Source organism: Eublepharis macularius, chromosome 1 (assembly GCF_028583425.1).
Source record: "Eublepharis macularius isolate TG4126 chromosome 1, MPM_Emac_v1.0, whole genome shotgun sequence".
In the NCBI taxonomy this organism is placed as follows: Eukaryota; Metazoa; Chordata; class Lepidosauria; order Squamata; family Eublepharidae; genus Eublepharis; species Eublepharis macularius.
The window spans coordinates 36634840-36655515 of NC_072790.1; the positions used below are offsets into that span (position 1 = coordinate 36634840).

The 20676-nt window shown below is 45.0% G+C and overlaps 1 long non-coding RNA gene across 1 annotated transcript in view; it reads right to left on the reverse strand.

The window, feature by feature from the left end:
• LOC129341245 (uncharacterized) overlaps window positions 1–20676 on the reverse strand; it is a 36158-nt gene that overhangs the window by 5683 nt on the left and 9799 nt on the right. Inside the window, exon 2 of the long non-coding RNA XR_008598116.1 lies at window positions 18954–19071. This is a non-coding gene — a long non-coding RNA (uncharacterized LOC129341245). The remainder of the gene's footprint in view (window positions 1–18953; window positions 19072–20676) is intronic.

Genomic DNA, 20676 nt, shown 5'->3' on the forward strand with positions numbered 1-20676 from the left:
GATCTGATGTCACTTTCATGGAAAACTGAAAGTGACTTCACATTGCTCCAGGGACTGCTGAAACATCTATGGTAAGACCACAGAGATTTTGACAATTCCTAGAGCTGTATGACATCATTTGCCTGACATCTCTTCCATGTTTTCCTCAGAAGTGATGTCATGTCATATACAACGATGGCAATTTAGTTTTATATGGGTAGCCATGTTGGTTCACAGTAGAATAGTAGGATTTGAGTCCATTAATACCTTAGAGACCAATAAGATTTTCAGAGAGTAAGCTTTAGAGAGTCAGAGCTTCCCTCTTCAGAAACCAGAGAGCTCTGACTCATGAAAGCTTACATCCTGAAAATCATGTTGGTCTCTAAGGTGCCAATGGACTCAAATCCTTGTACTGCAGACTAGAGATGGGCACGAACTGAAATACGAACCAAAATTAAACACAAACCAGTGGTTCATCAGATCCCATTTCTGACAAACCACCACGAACTTTAGGCTGGTTTGTTTGGTTTGTTTTTTGGTTCGTCACTGCAGACAGCCTGGTGCCAATCAATCAGTTTCCTAGGCAACAGGGGATGGACTTCCTGTAGACCTTATGCTGACCTGGAAGTGACCTTCTGCTGACCTGAAAGTGATGGTTTTCTGACCTGGATTTGATGTTTTCATGAACCAAAGGAACTGGTTCGTGAACCAGGGGCAGGTTTGTGAAAGTTCGTGGTTCGTGGTTCATGAAATTTGATGAACCATGAACCACATGGTTTGGTTTTTTTCTGGTTCATGTCCATCTCTACTGCAGACCAACATGGCTACCCACATAAATGATTGTGAGAACTTATTTATATAAACACACACTGAAAGAACAGAACAGGACAATTTTTTTAAAACTTAACCAAGCTAACAAACTGTACCTGAAACAATCCCTTTTATCTGGTTTACCTTGCTCAGTCACCTTTTATTAGCCTTTGCATACCTAAGTGCCAGAAGGTAATGATAATTCAAACCTTCAGTACATGAATTTGTGACATCCTTCAAATCCAGGTTTGAATTTTGACTTACAGCTCTCGTTTCAAGGGTTCCCTTAAAATTCCAATGCCGAATTATTATAAAAACCAAGCACAGACAGTTAATATTCCAACATGAGGGGGAGAAATATAAAAAGATGAAAAGCATTCTCTGCCTAGGCATTGGTTCCCAAAAAACAAAACAATTCACGTTCTGCAAAAAGCAGGTCAACAGCATTCAGTAGTAAGTTCACTATAATTTAATGAAGTTCATTAGTCCTTGAAAAGTCTGAAACAAGAAGCGGTATTACCAACCAACTCACCCTCTGGCAGTCTTGTTCCTGGTGGGGGAAAGGGGAGGGGGATTTAAGATTAAAGGAAACAAAAATGAAGAGGCTGAATTTCAAATGAGAAGACAGAGAACGCTGTAAGAATTGAAGAGACCAACAGCACATCCACAGAACTGTTGTTCGCTGGCAGCAAAGGTGCCTGGGCCGCTTACATGAAAGAGAACCATGGTTTTTAATATTGGTAGGTTCGTAAGAGGGTGCACAGGAAACAATCTTTGTAGAATGACTCAAGTGGCTTTCAATAGGAAGTTCTCCGCATAAACATGTAATAGCCTTATTTTTGGTATCAAGGAGGTGAGAAAGAAGATGAAAAGCTTGACTGAGCCATTGTATTTGAAGGTACTGCTGCAAATCGCCAGACTTAAGTGAATATTGGAACATTTACTAGTGTTCCACTGAGGCAGATACCAGCAGGCTTTACACTGGATGCGCACACCAGTGTTGCACATGACACACTCTTCCTAATTGAAGAGGCACATGGTATACCTCATAACCTACCCTCTCTCTCTTGACTTGTGGGATCCACAGAGGCAGACACAGCCTAAGCAAGGGGTTCCCAAATTTGTTGAGTCTGCAAACACTTTTGGAATTTAGAGAAAGGGTAGCAGACCCAACACAAAATGGCTGCCAAGGGTTAGGGCCAATCACAGAAGGTTTGGAGATTCCATAAAATGCTAGGAGAATCAAAGCCAAGCATGACAGAGCTAGCTGCTTCTGAATGGATCTTCCCTGCAGAAGCAAAGACCATTCCTGATTGGCTCTTCTGAAGCATCTCCTGCACTGAGGAAGAGGAGAGCTGGAATCGACTCTATGCTTTGGGGAAGAGATGCTGTTTGTCTCAAATTCCCAAGAAAGGAAGGGATTTGCAGCGAGAAAGAGTTATCTGTGGCCAAGTCAAGGGCTACAACAGTGAGGTGTCTGCTTGGGATGACTTCAGCACGTTGCTATTCAGTCAGCTTATGGGAAGAGATGGCATGCCTCCCATTATAGTGGGAGACTCCAGGCATCCTAGCTGTTTGCCTGCCAGTGCCTCAGAAACCGGCAAGGGGAAATGGGGGCGGGTTGAGCTTGCACCAGTGTGCTGATGCCACTTCCTGTAAAAACTGGAAGTGACATAGTGGATGCTCTACCATTTACAAAAATGCTATAGCAGCTAAAGATGTCACTTCCAATTTTTACAGGCAGTGATTTCAGTGTGCCGGTACAGTGCTAGCACACCTGGGGGTGACTGACTCTGGCTTGCCAATCTTATGACAAGGAGCAACCTAAAGTTCTTCATTTTTCTCTTTTCAATTCAAAAACCTTTGATTTTATTCCCAAGATTCATCAGGCAAGAGGGTAACACAGAGCTATGTTAGGGATCTCTGGCCTAAGTTAAGACTGCAAAATTAAATACAAAATGAAATACAGAGATCCAGCAGGAAAGATATTAGACCAAATGAAGGAAAAGGGATGGGCAGGAAGGTGCTTGGGGATAAGTATACCCCCTAGCACAGTGATGCCCAATATGGTTGGTACACATGGACATCACCAATGAGTTCCCTGGTTCCCATTCGCTTCTTTAACAAAACATCTCTTCTTTGATGTAAAGAATCGATCCTGTCTCTCCTCCACCTCAATGGAACAGAAGGTGCCTCAAAAGACCTCAGGAGGCATCACCTTTGTGTCTGCAAGGGACATGTATTCAGAAACAGCTGCCTCCATTGTAGGAGGATGCTTGGCTTACGGGAAGCTTCCAATGTGTTGTGATTGGCCCCTGTACACCATGGCAGCCATTTTGGCGTGGCACCCACTTTTGGACCTCAACATTCCAAAAGTGCACACAAGCTCAGCATGATTGAGGATCCTGGAAAATATTCAGCCTTCTTTGTAAGGAACACAATTGACACCAATGGAGTCCCAACAGGGGTTTTACTTTGGTTTGTTTTAAAAAGAAAATTAATTTAGGTAGGGATTTTGAACAGAGAAGCAGCAGGGAGAGGGATGCTTTCTCCCTTTCAGCAACAATTCCCCGCCTCCAAATCATTCCCTCTCCCCATGGGTTTCAAGACACATTTTGAACTTTGTGGGTCACTAGAAAAACCCTAGAGGGTACACTCTCCCCTTTTCCCTCCCCCAATAAGACACATTTGCAGCAGACACTCTAGCTGTGGTGTAATCATTTGGATTCCTCCACAACTAACGAGCAACAACTGCACATTTATTGCATGAATGCACTGACACACAGGCACACACAAAAGACTTTCTGGAGAGCTCTCAGCAGCCTACTTATCCAAAAAACCGTCTAGCCATGTTCCTTTGCTGCCCATGGGCACAAGAAGCTTGCGCTGCTCTATTATTAGTTCATTGGATAAATCTGCATGCCTCTGCTTCACAGCACAAATGAGACAAGGTCAGATTCATGGGGTGATTGTTTCATTTAAACTCGGAAAGGACGGGCATTGATGTGTGTGTGTGATGAGCCAGTCCACTTGCGCTGTTCGGCTTGCACACACAACCATTTTTCTGTCCATCAAAACTGCCCTTCACCTCTGAAATGTGGCCTGGGCACCAAAGTGCGCACGGCAGATATTCCATCCATAGTAATACCTCCACAGTTCCCCTGTCTTGTCTGAGTTCGGAACAGATGTGACAGTGGCCCTAGGGAAAATGCTTGCCTGTGAAGGTATTCCATCACATATAAACACACTTATTATTGGAATCGCCCATACTTATGTCAAGTTATCACCCCAGCAGTGTACCCACTGAGAGTCGAACCACACAATACGAATTACACGAGACCGAGCGAGTGTCAGGAGTCCTGTCTTACCCCAAATGCCTGTGTCCAGCATTCTATCGATGAGTATGTGTCCTGCTTCAGGCATGCATGCAAAATTTTCTACTCCAGTGTAGCCGCAACAGCGCGTGTACGTGGTCATGATCAGTAAGTCGGCAAGGCAGAGCATCCTTATTTCCTATATCTTCCGCTTCCTATCTGTGTAAAGTGGAGATGCATTATGGGATATCTTGGAGGTACGCAGAGAAAACCTGTGCCACTACGAACATGGGTTCGATGGAGGTCCTGCAGTCCTGGCGCGTGTAGTTGAAAACAACGTTGGAACACGTGTAAATAAGTTTTCATGTCATTCGCGTGTAATTCGTATTGTGTGGTCTGGTTCTCAGACTACCAATTCCTGGCACGCAAACTCTGCATGAGTCAGATGGTTCATATGGTGTGTGTGTTTCTATGTGCAAGGCACATAGAAGCACATCTATTTTGAAGCCATGGCAGGACTTAACTGCACTTAATCTTTCTCCCTGGGCTTATTTTAAATTACTTGGGGGTGGGGAGGTTACTTTTGCAAATACAGCTTCCAAGCATGTTTTGTCAAGGAGAAGAACAGCATGTGGAGAGAGGGGACTTTAACTCTTTCTACCTCTGTCATTTTCCAGTGGAAAAAGCCATATCCTCCCTAGTTGTTTCTACTTCTGTTGGGGAAAAATAGGGGGATTTAAGTTCTCCCCAGCAGGAGAAAAAGCAGCTTTTTTTTCCTGCAAGAAAACAACAGAGGAGGAAGGGCATCAACTTTTGCTCTCTCTCCAGGCATTCTCTTCCTTGATAAAACAATCCCAGGCACAGTATTTGCAAAAGAAAAAAAATCATTTAAAAACAGGGCAAGAGGGACATAACCTGTAATTGAGGCCCTGAGGCAAGACATTTTTTTAAGGATGACCCAAGACATTTTTCTGCTGAAGGCAGAATATCAAGATGCCACTCACTGTTCCCGCCTGCATGATACACACACACACACACACACACTGCAACCAACCTCTACAACAAATACCGGAACATATTAAATAAAACCAATTTATACCTATGGATAAAATGTGGATTCCATTCTGCAAGAGCGGCTGTGAATACGAGAAAGACATGGAAGTTGCCATTCTCAGATATACATCATGGTATGTAATTGGCAAGAGGAACTCCGATCAGATCCAGTTTTCCAGGTCACATAGAAGGAATTTTAGAGAAGAGGTTTATATCGCTTTTCAGTAGGCGAACACTGAGGCCAAAGGCTAAATCTGAAGACTCTTTGGGAAAGAACTCTTAAAACATCAGTACAACTGATTAATTATTATTACTACCATTTTTAAAATACAAGAAAGATTATTTTATGCTCACCTTTGTTTCTGTTGTTGTAACACTACAGAAAACATCAGCCTTGTGCTCCATTTTAAGAAGTCCAAAATAGTGATTTCCCAGAGTTCTATACTAAAATTTATCACTACTGATTTATCCACCCACAGGATTATCCCTGGACCCACGCAGCCATTCCTCTACACTAGGAGTGTACGCTAGCAAAATTATCATTTTAATTTCCTATCAGGAAGTTGGGAAGAGTATTATTCTTGTTGTTAAATATTGAAAGTATTATTATTCCAGAAATATCAGAACAATACTCCTGATATTTAATTAAAACTATAAGCATGCCATTCCCTACTTTGGAAGGAAGGGTCCCTGGCCTCAGGTAGGTGGTGGCCACCTGCCCTTTAAACTTTAAAGGGCTATTAGTTTCAAAGGAGGGAGACCTGGCCCCCCTATTGAAAATAATGTCCCCTTGAAGGGCAAGAGATGCCACTGAACATTTGGAGAGCGCTCTCACCACCCTAGCCACTCCTGCCTCCCCAACAGGATTCCCAATTCCAATATTATTGCAAGTTTTTGTACTACAGCCTCTCGTAACCAGTTGCTTCTGAATCTAGTCCTGAACTTCCTGGTTTGGATAGCTATTATGGCTGCCCGCCCTCTCCAGTGGTGTGACTTCAAGTCACAGCTGACTTGTGGTGACCCCTGTTGGGGTTTTCAAGGCAAGAGACTAACAGAAGTGGTTTGCCATTGCCTGTCTCTCCAACCCTGGCCTTCGTTGGAGGTCTCCCATCCAATTACTAACCAAGGCCGACCCTGCTTAGCTTCCGAGATCAGACGAGATCAGGCTCACCTGGGCTATCCAAGTCAGTGCACCCCCTCCATTAATGGTCTTGGTATGGCCTCGTATGTTTGGATCTCTACTTTGAAACACAGGGGGCAACTACTAGCCCAGTCATGATGAAAGATCTCATGATTCATTTGGTCCCACTCCAGTGTGACCAAGAAATAGAACCAGAAATTAGAAAGCTCACAGTCGGACTTTCCCACCACCTGAGGCAGACCCAAACAGACCTGATTCTCCTGCCTCAATGGACACTTCCCTGTCCAAGTAGCATTGGAGGTTCACACAAGCATCTGCAGAAATAGTAGGAGGGGAGAAATAATTGAGAAATCATTATAGACTTCTTGTTGACTAGTCAGAAGGGTGTATGTGTCACGATACATAAAATAATCAGTATGTTTATGGTTCAGGGTGGGAACTGCTTCCCGGCCTCTCAAGAACATCCACGCCAGTTCAGATTGTGGGTTTGCATGTCTCATGCCATGGGACAACTCTGCCCTACCTTTTCATCCATTAGAAAGGAAGAATGGTGAGCCAGTTTGGAGTAGTGGTTAAGAGTGACAGGAGTCGGACTCTAATCTGGAGAGCCAGGTGATTCCCCACTCCTCTGCTTGAAGCCAGCTGGGTGACCTTGGGTCAGTCACGGCTTCTTGGAGCTCTCTCAGCCCCACCTGCCTCAGAGTGATTGTCAAGAGGATAATAATAACACACTTTGTAAACAGCTCTGAGTGGGTGTTAAGTTGTCCTGAAGGGCGGTATATAAATTGAATGTTGTTGTTGTTGTTAAGCTCAGTGGGAAAGGCTGAGGAAGCTGGAAGAATGGGGAAACTGAAACTACGGTGAGTGACTAAAGAGGGGAATCTTCTCTCCCCATAGCTCAGTCATTCTTCCCTCAGGACATTTGGAATAGTGAAGAGAATCAACCTCTTTCAGGCCAAGTGGAAGCAACTTCTGTTCACACAGAGAGTTTCTGTGAAACGCTCCACTTCCCAGTAGTGAAAAGCAGACACAACTCTAAGCAGTTGCGCATTTAGGTACATTAAAGCAAGTCAAATATGGGGCCTGAATAATTTGCCTAAAATCCCTCCAAATAAAAAGCACCAATGGGATATTTTGGGAAGCAATGGACCATTGGCCGCAAATTAACAGAAAGCAACGTGCCCGCTTATTGTCCACCTGGGATGTTGAGATACAGAGAGTGGCCTTTGAGCTGCAACATCTACAAGTAGTGCTCAGTATTGAAAAATGATTTATAAGTATAATGTCAGAGTGAAAACTCTTTATATATACAGTACTACTTTGTTGTGCCACCATAATTCTATATTACACTAAACTGCCCTTGCTGCACACTGAAGGGCAGTGGAAATGAAAAGCTATATCACATTTTCTTGGCATGGGCCATAACTTATATCACACTGATGTGACATCAAGACTATATTGCCATAACTTCTGCATTACACCAAGGGATTCTGCTTCATATACCATTTTACAAATCAACTTTGCCAGTGGCTCTCAACTTATTTTGGTTTTAACCAATTAATTACAAGCGAGGCCAACAAATTAAGGTACGTTAGCAGCAGATTCTAGCTTCTTGAAGTGCATTGGGGAACCCTTGATGCCCATGGCTCTGGACAGAAAGGAAGATGTACTTCAAAACCAATCATCAGAGTGTGAAGGTTTTTTATTTACTTGGAGGATTTCTCTACTGCTTTTTCTTCTCCCCAAAGAATCCAGAGATTACAGAACATTCCAAACTGCAAAACTGTTTAAACAAATCAGGCAAAGAAAATAAAGACAAGCGCATCTGGACTGGTCCACTGACCTGCCTAGTGCAGTCCTCAGGCTGTGAGCCGTGGCCTAAGAGCCAAGTTTCAAGAGCTCTTTGGATCATGCTCAGAGACTTTGTCCTCTAGCCCCACCCAGGTATTAAGTACCTGCAGGGAGAGGATACTAGTAAAATGGAACTCAGCTGCTGTTACCTAGCTGTCAGCAAGCTGTCAGGACCTTCCTCCAATTTTTTTTTTTTAGTATTTGCATTATAAAATTTATCATCATCATTTATTATGAGCATACATTTGTATGTATTCTTTTGTGTGGTGTAGTGGTTAGAGTGCTGGACTAGGATCTGGGAGTTCCAGGTTCTAATCCCCGCTTTGAGCTAAGCTCCAAGTGACACTAGACGTGTTTTTTAAAGTGTCTGGAATGCAATTTTACCTGGGAACTGTAGTTTTCAAAGACAGTTTTCAAAGAGCCATGGGGGATTGCTGGGGGAGAAGAACTTCACAATGGAGGGGAGGGGAGGGGAGGGGAAGGGGAAGGGGAGGGGAAGGGCGGGTAGTTCATCTCTGTTGAGATTGCAAGAAAACAATTGCAAAGTTCCTCTCTCCTAGTGATCCCACACTGATCTGTCTTTGAAAACTACAGTTCCCAGGTAAAATTGCATTGCCGACACAGTAAAACACACATGTCTGTTGTCACTTGGAGCTTAGCTCTGAATCATGGAAGGTGCCTGGATGACCTTGGGCCGGTCATACACCCTCAGCCTAATCTACCTCACAGGGTTGTTGTGAGGATAAAATGGTGGGGAGTAGAATGATGTGAGCCACTTAGGGTCCCCAGTGAAGAAGTAAGTAAGTAAGTAAGTAAGTAAGTAAGTAAGTAAGTAAAGGGCATTATTAATTTTTATTTATCATGGGCATTCCACTCATAGGTCAAGGCTGTGCAGGCAGTTTTGCAGGAGATGCCCGCAGAATCAACACCTGTAACAAATGTCCCATCCGCATTATTAGTAGATCCCCCTAGGATCAGCCAGGGCTGCCAAGAGCCATCACAGACCTCCTGGGCAAAGATTCTCAGCTAGTTGTTCCACCTTCATACTACTCAGATCCATCTCAAACACCATCTGAACATAAATCTCATGTGTCACAGTTAGCCTGAATAGATAATAATTGGTTATCTCTAAGAATGCTATGTACATTTCCCCCCATTCCCATTTCACATTCATATCCCATTCTTTCTCTGTAAAACTCAGTGCAGTGTACATGTCCTTTATTTTATCCTCACAACAACTCTGTGATGTAGGCTGAGCAACAGTGACCGACTCAAGCTCATACTTCCATCCTCCGTCCTCTCCATGCATACCAGCAGCACCTTGCCTAACTCCCTAGCAAGCCAAGGTAACCAGGAGTCTCTCTACAGGAGACATCTGACAAATGAAGAACACGTGTCGGGAGATGCAGTGTTAGCCAGGAAGGGTAGTTTAAAAAGCCAGAGCTGGCGGCAGGGCAAAGGCTTTGCTATACACTGGAGCTGCATGAAGGGGCTGTGAAATGCCAGAAGGGAAACTTCAGCCCATTATAACCTCTCCAGGTCCAAGTCCGGCTCTGGAAGGCATCACCAGCCCATTTCCATTCCTTGCTGCCCTCTGGTTGCGATCCCACACAGTTTTAGACTGGAGAGGTGAAATTGACAGAGCCTTCTAGGAGACAAAGATGAAATTAGCAAACCCTCTGAGGAGTGATCTCTGCCAGCTCTGTCTTTTTAAACTACGATTCCCAGCTAACACTGCATCTCCCTACACTTGATGAACACGTGCCGAGGCAGCTCATGTAGAGAGACTCCAGGTCTTTTGAAATTTAGTTCTCCCCAACCTCCTCCATACAATAGCACAAATACCACTGGGGTGGAATGGGGAGAAAAGGAAACGATACCGGCAGACCCATTTGGTTGGAGGGGTTACAGCTACCAAGAACATGGATGCTGTAATCCACTGGATGCAGAATCCATATCCATGCTTATATTTCATACCATAGGCCCACATCTGCAGGAAAACTGAAAGTCACAGTCACCCAAGGCACTGTCATGGGCCAGCCCGGGCTCAGTCATAGCAAGGACTCCTTAGGAGAAGAGGAGCCCTGTGTAGCCAGTTCTGACTCAGCAGAAACTAGCAAGCAAGATGAGAAGCTGCAGGTTGATCAGAGTTCACAGCCAGCAGCAGGGGCAGAGCCACTGACGCCTCACAGCTCGGATGCAACAGGTGAAGCTCAGTCAGTCATTTCCGGCCCTCCAGGATCATCCACACCTTTGAAGCACCACAGACAGAGGTGTAGACTAGAGTTACAGGAGAGACGCCACAATGCACGCCTCCTGGTCCGACGCCAGCTGCTTGTTGATAGCAACAGTGAGTAGCTGTAGGATAACCCTCCAGCTGACTATAAACATGGCCCTTCAGCACAGGGCTATAAAAACCAGCCAGGAGGAACTGCCAGGCATGGAAGTGACACGTCAGAATTCTTCTCCCACTGAGACTGCTACATCGGACCCTTCCTGGTTTCCCATGACTCTCTGGACTATGCCTTGACCTCACCTACATCATGCTCTCAGACCTACCGGTAACTGACCTTTGGACCTCCAGACCTTGCTATTTGGACCAACCCTCCATGCCAAGGCTTTGGAATTGACTTTGACCATGCTGCTTGGGCTGGTGCCTTGGCCCAACTCCCCACAGGCATATCTCGAATTTGAAGGAAAAACAAGTATCCATTCAACCATCCCTGATCATTGAGGATGCCTATTATTTTAAGCCAATGGTTTTAACCTGAACCTAGGCCAATTCCACATGGCTTACCTGAAGCCGGGACATTGTGGAATATTGCGGATCATGCTGGGAAAAATGTGGAAGATCGCGTTTTCTCGCGCAAGTTTTGCACGAGAAAACACAATCTTCTAGTTAGGGGTCAACTTCTCTGATTCTTGCCACAGGTTCCTGTTCATCTTGATTTGCTGGCAATTATGTCTAAAACCTGTCCGAGGCAAAGAGCTTCTACCATGTCCATCAAACTAACCATTAAGTATTTTCATGCCCTGCTAACCTTACTGGGTTCGCGGAAGAGTTGGGAGACGGGCCTTAATTTACAACAGGGCTGTTCTGTAAAACAGAGCTCATTTCTCTCAATCCACGTCAGAGGAGGAGAACAAAGCAATTTGGGGCAGGGTGGCGCTGCGAGTCTAGCAAGAGTAAGTAAGAGGGAAAGTGCAAAAGTAATAGCCTTTCAGACTAATGCACAAAATGTTGGTTAACATTTTGATGAGCTGCAAATTAAAGTCAAAGGGAGTGTAGAAAAGCTGCAATTACTGGAAGAATATAATGTGGAGCCTAGAAAGGGATGTGAAGTCATCTGAGAAAAGCATAGCCATTATAATTAAAGCCAGCCAGCCAAAAACGGGTGCCAGCAACACCGCGGTGTCAGAAAAATCACAGGTATCTCCTGTACAGTCAACAGCATTAGCACAGATGCCATTTGCCAAACAGCAGTGACCACCTGCTCTCTTCATCACGGCTTGCCGACAGATGCTAATAAGCACCGAGGACACGTGTGGGCTCCTTAGCAGCATGGAACTTGCCCGAGAACTCAAAAAGCTGGTTTGCACTTCTAGCATTAACAGGTGCACTAAGGGAGAGATGAAGAAGCTTAGTGTAACATTGCCAGGTAAAGGGTCACAGGGTGTGCTAAAACAGGGATCAAACAGACGGTTCTCCAATCTCGGGATTTCACATGAATTCCTTCCCTGTGCTCTAACCGTTTTCAAAACAGAGTTCCAGAGAATCCCAAGATTCCTCGGACATGTACTGATTTATTCTGAGGATCTGTATGCCGGAATTGCAGCTTGGTCCTTTGGGAGGATCACAAAGAGATAATAAGTACAAGAGATAAAATAAACTATCGATACAGTTTTTAAAAAGCCATTCATGTCATGTCTCCAACTATGCAGTCCTTTCCAGGGAATGGTATTTCCACTTGCAGATTTTGACAGATTCCCTGCTCTTAATGCAGAGGACCACTTTACTGCCTATGCTGTTCCTGAGGGACCACTCTCCCAGGAACAGAATTTCAGGGGGCAAAGTTGGCTGCAGCAGGAGGGGGAAGAGGAAATGTCCTGTTCAGCCAAGTCTGCGGATGGCTGGATACTGGCCGATGCTAGCTTGTTTTATATCATAGCAGGGCCGGATAGAGGAGGGGCAGGGGGGGTAGTCCACCCCTGGCGCTGCCAGGGAGGGGGTGCCGGGAGCAACTGCCAGCTGCTGGGAGTGCATGGGCGGCAGCACGGTCAGCCTCGCAGCCCCCCACACTGCCATACGCCTGCCCCGCAGAACAGGGAGTGGCTGGCTTGCCGCGCGTCCCCTGTCCTGCAGGGCAGGCAAAAGGCAGCGCGACCGCCCACGCCATTCACCCCTGTCCTGCAGGGCAGGCAAAAGGCAGTGTGGCCATCCGTGCCATTCGCCTGCCCCATAGGACAGGGGGCGGTGGCCTTGCAGCCCCCCGTGCTGCCTTTTGCCTGCCCTGCAGGACAGTGGGTGCGTGGCAAGCTGGCTGCCGCCTGCGCCATTCACCTGCGGGGAGGTGAATGGCACGGGCGGTTTCCCAGCCCTGCACGCTGCCTCCGCCGCTCCACCCTGCGTGATGACGTCACCTAAATGATGTCACCACGCGAGCAGTCGGACTAGGGTTGCCCTGGGCGCCGGCAACCCTAGATCCAGCCCTGTATCATAGACAGACAGACAGATGTTATTAGACAAGCTATCATTGGCTTGTATCCAACCATTCGCAGATACACACAAACCCCAAAAGCAGAGGGCATAAAACAGTCCTCCCCTCTGTGGTGTCTATAGGCATCATGCATTCACCAATGAGTTTCCTAGCACTCACTTGTTTCTTCAATGAAGCATCTCTTTCCCCAAGCAAAGAGCCATTTTCTACCTTTCCGCCACCTCACTGGAACAGAAATGCTTTGAGAAAAGCCCAGCAGGCATCATCTTTGTGTCTACAGGGACCACACATTCTCAACAACTGCCCCCTCACACAAGAAGATTTGGCTTAGAACCTCCCAACATTTTGTGATTGGCTCTAGGCCCCATGGCAGCCATTTTGTGGGGCACCCACTTCCTGTTCTCGAAATTCCAAAAGGGCCTGCAAGCTCAACAAGATGGGGACCCCTGGCAAAAGGTGTCTTAAAACCAGCCAGTCAAGATGCATCTCATACATTTAGTACTACCTGATATGTAGTATGTACGCGATGCTGTTTCATTTGCTCGTTTTAAGACATTTTATGCTTGCTCCCTTCCCACTGTGTACCTCCCACTGGTGCATAATAAAAGCAGGTGGCATAAAATGTATCAGTGGGAGGTACCCAGTGGGAAAGGAGAAAGCATAAAATGTCTTAAAACCAGCAAATCAAGTAGTATTACATGCATAATGAAAGCAGGTAGCATGAACTGCATCAGTGGGTGGTACACAGTTGGAAAGGAGGAAAACAACAACTCCCCCAAATGAACCCAATCAACAAAAATGCCGATAGATTTTATCAAGGGATCCTCAGTGAAAAAAGCAGCAGTGGTAGACAAGTGTCCCTGAAAGACAGCCTTCTAAAAGTCTACTGTATGCCCTTCTCCTCCAGTGTGCCACCACAGGAAAACATTGATAGGGTTACCACGTATTTGTTTCCACTGGGCAACTTCCAGCCATTGCTTCTCTTACTCCACCCTCACTCAATGAAATGGAAGCGAGGAAATGCGGGCGGGGGGGGGGGCAGGATGGCATTGATCGATGCCAGAACATTACTTCCAGTTTCGGAACAGTAAGGGATGTCACAGTGCTTTTGGAATTTTCAGACCAAAGAGTGGCGACTAGGGGCATGCATCTAGAAAATTTCTGTTGTGACTTTGGATCTGAAGTTGTTGGGTGAAATGTTTAACATGATTGGTAGTTTTCTGGTGGGGTGTTGCTGGGTCAATGTCAAAATTCGTACTTTTTTTCTGTTCTCATAATTTTCATGGCCGTTGTTTTCAATGGGGAAGGAGAGGGGGACCAATTGGAGGCTCTGGGAAAGACCGAGAGACACCCCTCCTAAAATCCCTACGTTGACTTCCTGTTTGCTTCCCATCTCCAGCACAAACTCTTCCTTACTCTCAAAACCCTCAACAGCCGCCTTCTTCCATCTCTTCTCCCTCATACCCTGACATACTTCTCCATACTGGAGAGCTTCACTCAACAGCCTCCTTTAGCTGACCAAAAGTCTCTCACTTAAATGACTCCGCTCTTTCTCCTCTTATGGCCCCTTGTGGCTGGAGTGTCTTCTCAGACTATCTTTGTGATGCTACTTCTCTTTCTTCCTTCAGATTCCTCCCCCAAACTTACCATTTCCTTTGGCACAATCCTTGTATCTACCTGAAAGTCAAAGTATAGGCAACATGAAAAGACATATTCCTTGTTTTCCCCACCTCCATCATCACAGAGGCCAAACTTTCATCATATGACCATATGAGATTGCTAGTTCCTCAGAACAGGGCTCTGTCTTGTTTGTGTTGCTCCAGAAGGTATCATGTTCTGCCAGAGGAGTTATACTATGATTATGAGTAATGGGAAACCTGTGCCTTAAAGTAAGGCTCCATCTTCACCTTACAAAGTCCTCATGATTAGAGATGGGCACGATCCAAAAAAATTAACGATCCAGCTAATCGTGGATCAGTGCCAGCGACGATCCCGAATTAATGATCCACACCAATCATCTCCCGTTCCCGAGCCGTGGATCGTGGATCGTGGAGGCCAAAGCGGGCCATGCTGCTATTCCCAGCTATGTGGGAAGGTGGGTGGTGGCGGCGGCCACCGGGCCTGGCTACAGAACACCCCTTTCCCCCTCCCTCCCCTGGGTGTCTTCTCCCAACTTGTGACTGCTTTGCTGCTCCGTGGATGGAAGGAAGCCCTGCTGATCAAGGAAAGCTGGGCTTCCATTCGGGTTTCCAGGGCGACAGAAGGAGGGCAAACAGAGCTCAAGCTTTCCCCTGGCTCCGTTGCCAGGGGAATAGATTGCTGGCGCCTGAGTGTCTGGATCCCCGATCCGAGCCCGAACACAACGATCCAGGCCTTTCCCGATCGCTTGATCGTTGGCCATGGACGATCACGATCCACAGGGTCATGATCGCGCGATCGCCATTATCGTGGGTTTTTTTCAATCGTAATGCGGATCGTGCCCATCTCTACTCATGATTGTTCAGGAGCTACACAAGGACTTTGTCTCAACATGCAGCAGAAGTTTTGTACCTCCCAGACCTCGCCCTCGCTGTTTTTGCATTCTCAAACTGCCCCATAGAGCCACTATTATCTCTGTACTAAAAAACATGTTATTTTCTTGTCTACATACACATTTCACAATGGAACCGATAAAAGCTCCATGGGGCATTTTGTGGATGTGAAGACATCATGGAGGGGGGGGGGGAGCAAAAGCCACTTCTTCTCACCTGATTGGTTGCAAAGAGAAACAACCCATTATGCATTTGGGAGGCACAAAACTCTCATCCATGTGCAAGAGAAATGCCTCATGTTCTTCCTCAGCAAACATAAGGAAGTGTGATGTGCGGGTGGATCTTAAAGTGACTGCCAGAGAGCAAAGCTATTTTGTGGGTTTTCTCACATTTTCCTTGCCCCAATTGCTCATGGTGATGTATAGTTTATCATTATAATAATTTATCTACTGGGTGAATTCTCAGCTTTCTTCTTTCTAAAAAACAATTCTCTAGCCCCTTTGTTGTGGAGATATCTCTGCAATGAAAACGGAGAATTCAGAAGACTTAGCAAAAAGATAGTTATAATGCTGCAGCAATTTGTCAATTTCCTTTTTTTAAGAAAATGAGAATGCTGGTGGCAAAATGGGCCATGACATGAAACTCCACAAAGGAAAATGGGGTCGGCCTAGGAAAGCAAGACTTCCCCATCCACACATCAGCTACCCCAGGTCCGCTGCAATCTTTCCTAAAAGACCATAGTAAAGCAAATTTATGAAAGCTTGTAGCAAAGCCAGAGAAAAGCTGGAAAGTACATCAGAGCACCTTAGTGCTGTGTGGAAGTGGGACAAAAGCCTGCCCCACCTCCATCAGTTCAGGCTGCTGTTCACAGCTACTAAGTAAGCACTGTAGAGAATGCGCAAACCAAAAGTCCTCCCCTGACAGGGTGTAAACATCCCCAAAATCACTTTCAAATGTTGTGGAAGGTATTCCTTTCTTCTTGTATACAGTGGTCTATGATGGAAACGTTCCTCAGACCAATTCCCCACCAGGAGAGACCACAGCTGAGACGTCCAGCCCTCAGGGAAGATGACAGACCACCATGCGCTCAACAGGGCGCAAGCTGAACTCCTGTTTCGTAATCTCTTTTTCAAGAGTGCAGTGCAATTGGTGGTTGTGCAGTTCTGCAAAGTTACATTCACTCCTCCAATTCCATATGGATCCCTGTTGAGCACATGGAATTGGTCTCAGGAACGTTTCCATCATAGACCACTGTATACAAGAAGAAAGGAATACCTTCCACAACATTTGAAAGTGATTTTTGGGACGTTTACACCCTGTCAGGGGAGGACTTTTGGTTTGTGCATTCTCTATAGCGCTTACTTAATAGCTGTGAACAGCAGCCTGAACTTAGACATATATATATATATATATAAAGTTTTTTGGCTTATTTTGTTACATTTGTGTGACTGCATAATTATTGTATGGGTCTGTAAACCTTATTACTGTGGGTTTGTTTTTCTGTGTGTATTCTGGTTACCACACGGTATTGCCCTTCCTATTTCACACCACCTCGATCAGTAGCAAAGATGGATCAAATACATGGCATGGAATTGATCTAAGCCTGTGTGCATGTAACTGAACTGGACATATATGCTCTTTTGTTTCCCATAAATTCTATCGTCTTCCCCTTCCTCAGCGGTATGCCCTAAGTTAAATTTTCAAATGAAAGATTCTCAGTGCAATGACTGACTTTTTGTTTGTCTTTCTATACATTAACATGCACATTGACAATTCCATGCCACACTTTTAAAACTATCCTCAACCAATTAACCCTTATAAGAGAATACAACCATAGATTACATCAGTACAAATGAGTGTGCCAGAAACACAGGAAAGAGGAACTGAGGGCCAAGTCACATATTACAAAGTTCTTGCCTCGCCCACATTTACCATGGGTTCTGTTACCAGACATGCTCTGGAATTCCATGCTCAGAAGTTAATTCCCAGGTGTGCACAAAACAGATTTAGCCGGGGACCATAGGGAGAGGGGGGTTAAATATTCCCACCCATGCCGTTCTACCAACATGAAACAGCCCCAGGGAGCCACTGTTTTCCAACTTAAGGAAACACGGTTTGTGATAAACGCAAGTTAATAGCGGCTTTCCCGGGGCTGTTTAAGGGCCAGAAAAAGATGCCGGCAAAGAAGACATAAGCCCCCTTTCCCCGCCCACTGCACTCCTGATATAAATTATGCACACAAGGGCCTGTGAAGCATGGAACTCCCAGAATGCACCTGTCGACCAGGAAGGAGGACTTCATAACATGTGAATTGGTTCTGTTCATCAAGCTCAGAGGTGCCTGCTTGCCACAGATCAAGCTCAGGATCATTTAAGCCAACCAATAATTTACTTTGGTATCTGTCAAGAGAGAAAAGCTAGCTTTGGTGTTTGCTGAGAGGGACTTCTATTTCATGGCACTCAGCAAACCCATTCCAGTCAAGGCTACCGGAGGCCTCTCCTTTGGCATCAGACAAAAGTGTTGTATACATTTTGCTGTGCCCCGGTTAAAATAACTACAATGGGTTACACTCACTGTGACCCATGTAGGAGGCAGCACACAGAACAACAGCAGTCTTGAACATATTCTTCTTCATTGTCCAAAAATCTCTGCCATGTCGGAGTTGTTGTTTTTCCCCCATTAATGGTTGGAGAGGCATTGTGTATGACTCACCCAAGTAGGGTTTTTTTTCCCCTGAAGAGTTTATTTTGGGGCTGCATAACAAGCAGCTGCATTGCAAGGGCACACAAGAACTTTTAAACCTACAGTTTTGGCAGCTAAAAAAACTATTGTTAATAACAGAAAATTGCCTCATTTGTCCTCCTTAGCCAAATGGATAAGACAAACTTACTGGAACGAGGGCGTGGAAAAGTTAATTGCAGAACTTTAGATAAGGAAGCTGTAAAAAGAAATGTGCTAGTAAGTTTTGTGTCTGGGGGTAATTTTTATGCTTGTAGAGTGATATCTAAAGAAGGAGGTCTTGTTTGGGCATTAGTTATGGATATATTTCAGCACTAGCTTGCATAATGTGTCGCTGGAAAAGTTCCAGCTCCCAACACAGAGTGGGACTGAACGTGGGAAAGGATACACTGCCCGTACCAGACGGTGCCAAGTATGGTTGCCAGCTCTGGGCTAGGAAATTCCTGGAGACTTGGGGATGAAGCCTGAAGAGGTTTGGGGTAGGGAGGAAGCTCAATCAGATCTCTATAATCTGGTGGGCAGTTGTAACTCTGGGAGATCTCTAGGCCCCCACTTGGAGGTTGGCAACTCTAGTCCCAAAGATGTAGCCATGTAGAAGCAACCACTACTAAACGTGATAGCAAAACACGGTGTGGGTGATGACATCACTTGCTGGTGCCGCATTCTGCGATTGATTCGGGCGCTTTGGGCCTGCGTGGCGCAGTAGCCATGGTGCCTCCGGCATCAGCTTTTCGATGCCATTCAGTAAGGACACCACATCCCCCTCTTCCTTCAAGGACACGGGGTGGTGGAAGCTGGAATCCATCCAGGAACTCACTTTCAGATTTTCTTGTTGATGCCGGGGAGATGCACAAGTGTTCTCTTTGGATTCGATGTTGAAATTAGAAAAGTAGGTTTCTACAAGGAACTCCAGCTTCCACTCTTGTTTCTCCCATCTAACAACAAAAAAAGTCCCCAAAGATGAAACAAAACCTCCTTAAACATATGGAAACCAGCCATTACTGCATTTAACAAAGTAGACTCTGGACCACTAATGTTTCTGCTGCAGTGAAATGTGTTTATCTTTATATGTGTCCATAGAGGCCTGTGTGGTGTAGTGGTTAGAGTGTTGGACCAAGATCAGGGAGCCCCAAGTTCAAATCCCCACTCTGCCATAGAAACCTGCTGGGTGAACTTGGGCCTGTGACATAGTCTAATCTACCTCACAAGGTTCTTGTGAGGATGAAAATGGAAAAGTGGAGAATGCTGTAAGGCATTTCGGTCCTCATTGGGGAGAAAGGAGGGCTATAAATGAAGTAAATAAGACTTTGTCTCTGGTATAAGACTCTGTTTGATCAGGACTTTTTTTCTGGGGAAAGAGGTGGTGGAACTCAGGACCACACAATGATGTCACTTTGGGTCAGCTGGAACAAGGGGGGAGTTTTTTATTTTTATTTTTAAAGAATTTTTATTGGATGGGTTTACAAACATAAACATAAAAATCAATATCATTATCCACCCCATTGCATTTTCCCCATCTTTCCCCCCCTTTTTCTGGTGACTCCCAGCAGTTTTCCATACCCAACTTAATCTAAAAAGTATATCGTATAAATTCTTAAAATCTATAATAATAATGTCCCACTTTTTTTCCACATATTTCTTAAATTTTCCCCAGCTTGATGTATAGTCCAGTTCTTCTTGTTCTTTCAGTTTCCTTGTTAATTTGTCCATTTCTGCCATATTCAGAACTTTCAAAATCCAATCTTCCATAGATGGTATCTCCTGAATCTTCCACATCTGTGCATAACACATTCTAGCCGCCGTGATCATATAAAACACCATAACTCTGTCCATTTTGTCAAAATCTAGGTTCATACATAATAACAGCAATTCCGGGGGTTTGTTTATATTCCTTTGTAAAATTTCTGACATAACATTAACTATATCCCCCCAGAACTGCTTAGCCTTATCACAAGTCCACCACATATGATAGAATGAACACTTCACGCTGTTACCATTGGCCAACTTCTTCGGTGTTAAATACCATCTATACAACATTTTGTATACATTTTCACGCACAGTGGTACATGCTGAAATCTTAACTACATTTTTCCAAACCTTTTCCCAAGCTTCCATTGAAATTTCCTTATTACAGTTTATTGCCCATTTGACCATCTGAACTTTAACAACTTCCTCCTCTGTAAACCATTTCAGTAATATCTTATAAATTTTAGAAATTATTTTCTTCCCCCCCTGAAGGAAACACTCCTCAATCTCAGAATTTTGTAGTCTAAAACCATTTTTTCTTTTATCTTTCTCATGTAAGTCTTTTATCTGCATATATCGAAACCATCCATATTGGAATGGCAATTCTTCATTACCTTTAAGCATATAGTTATTCTGTTGTATCTCAAGAATTTCTATATATGTCAACCAGTCTTCCCCTGCATATTCTGTTCTTGGGTTTACTACTTCCGCAGGAATAATTCACATTGGTATAGGCTGGCTGAAAACCACGCCTGGCTATAAGAGCCAGTCTGGAGGAACTGCCGGGCGTGGAA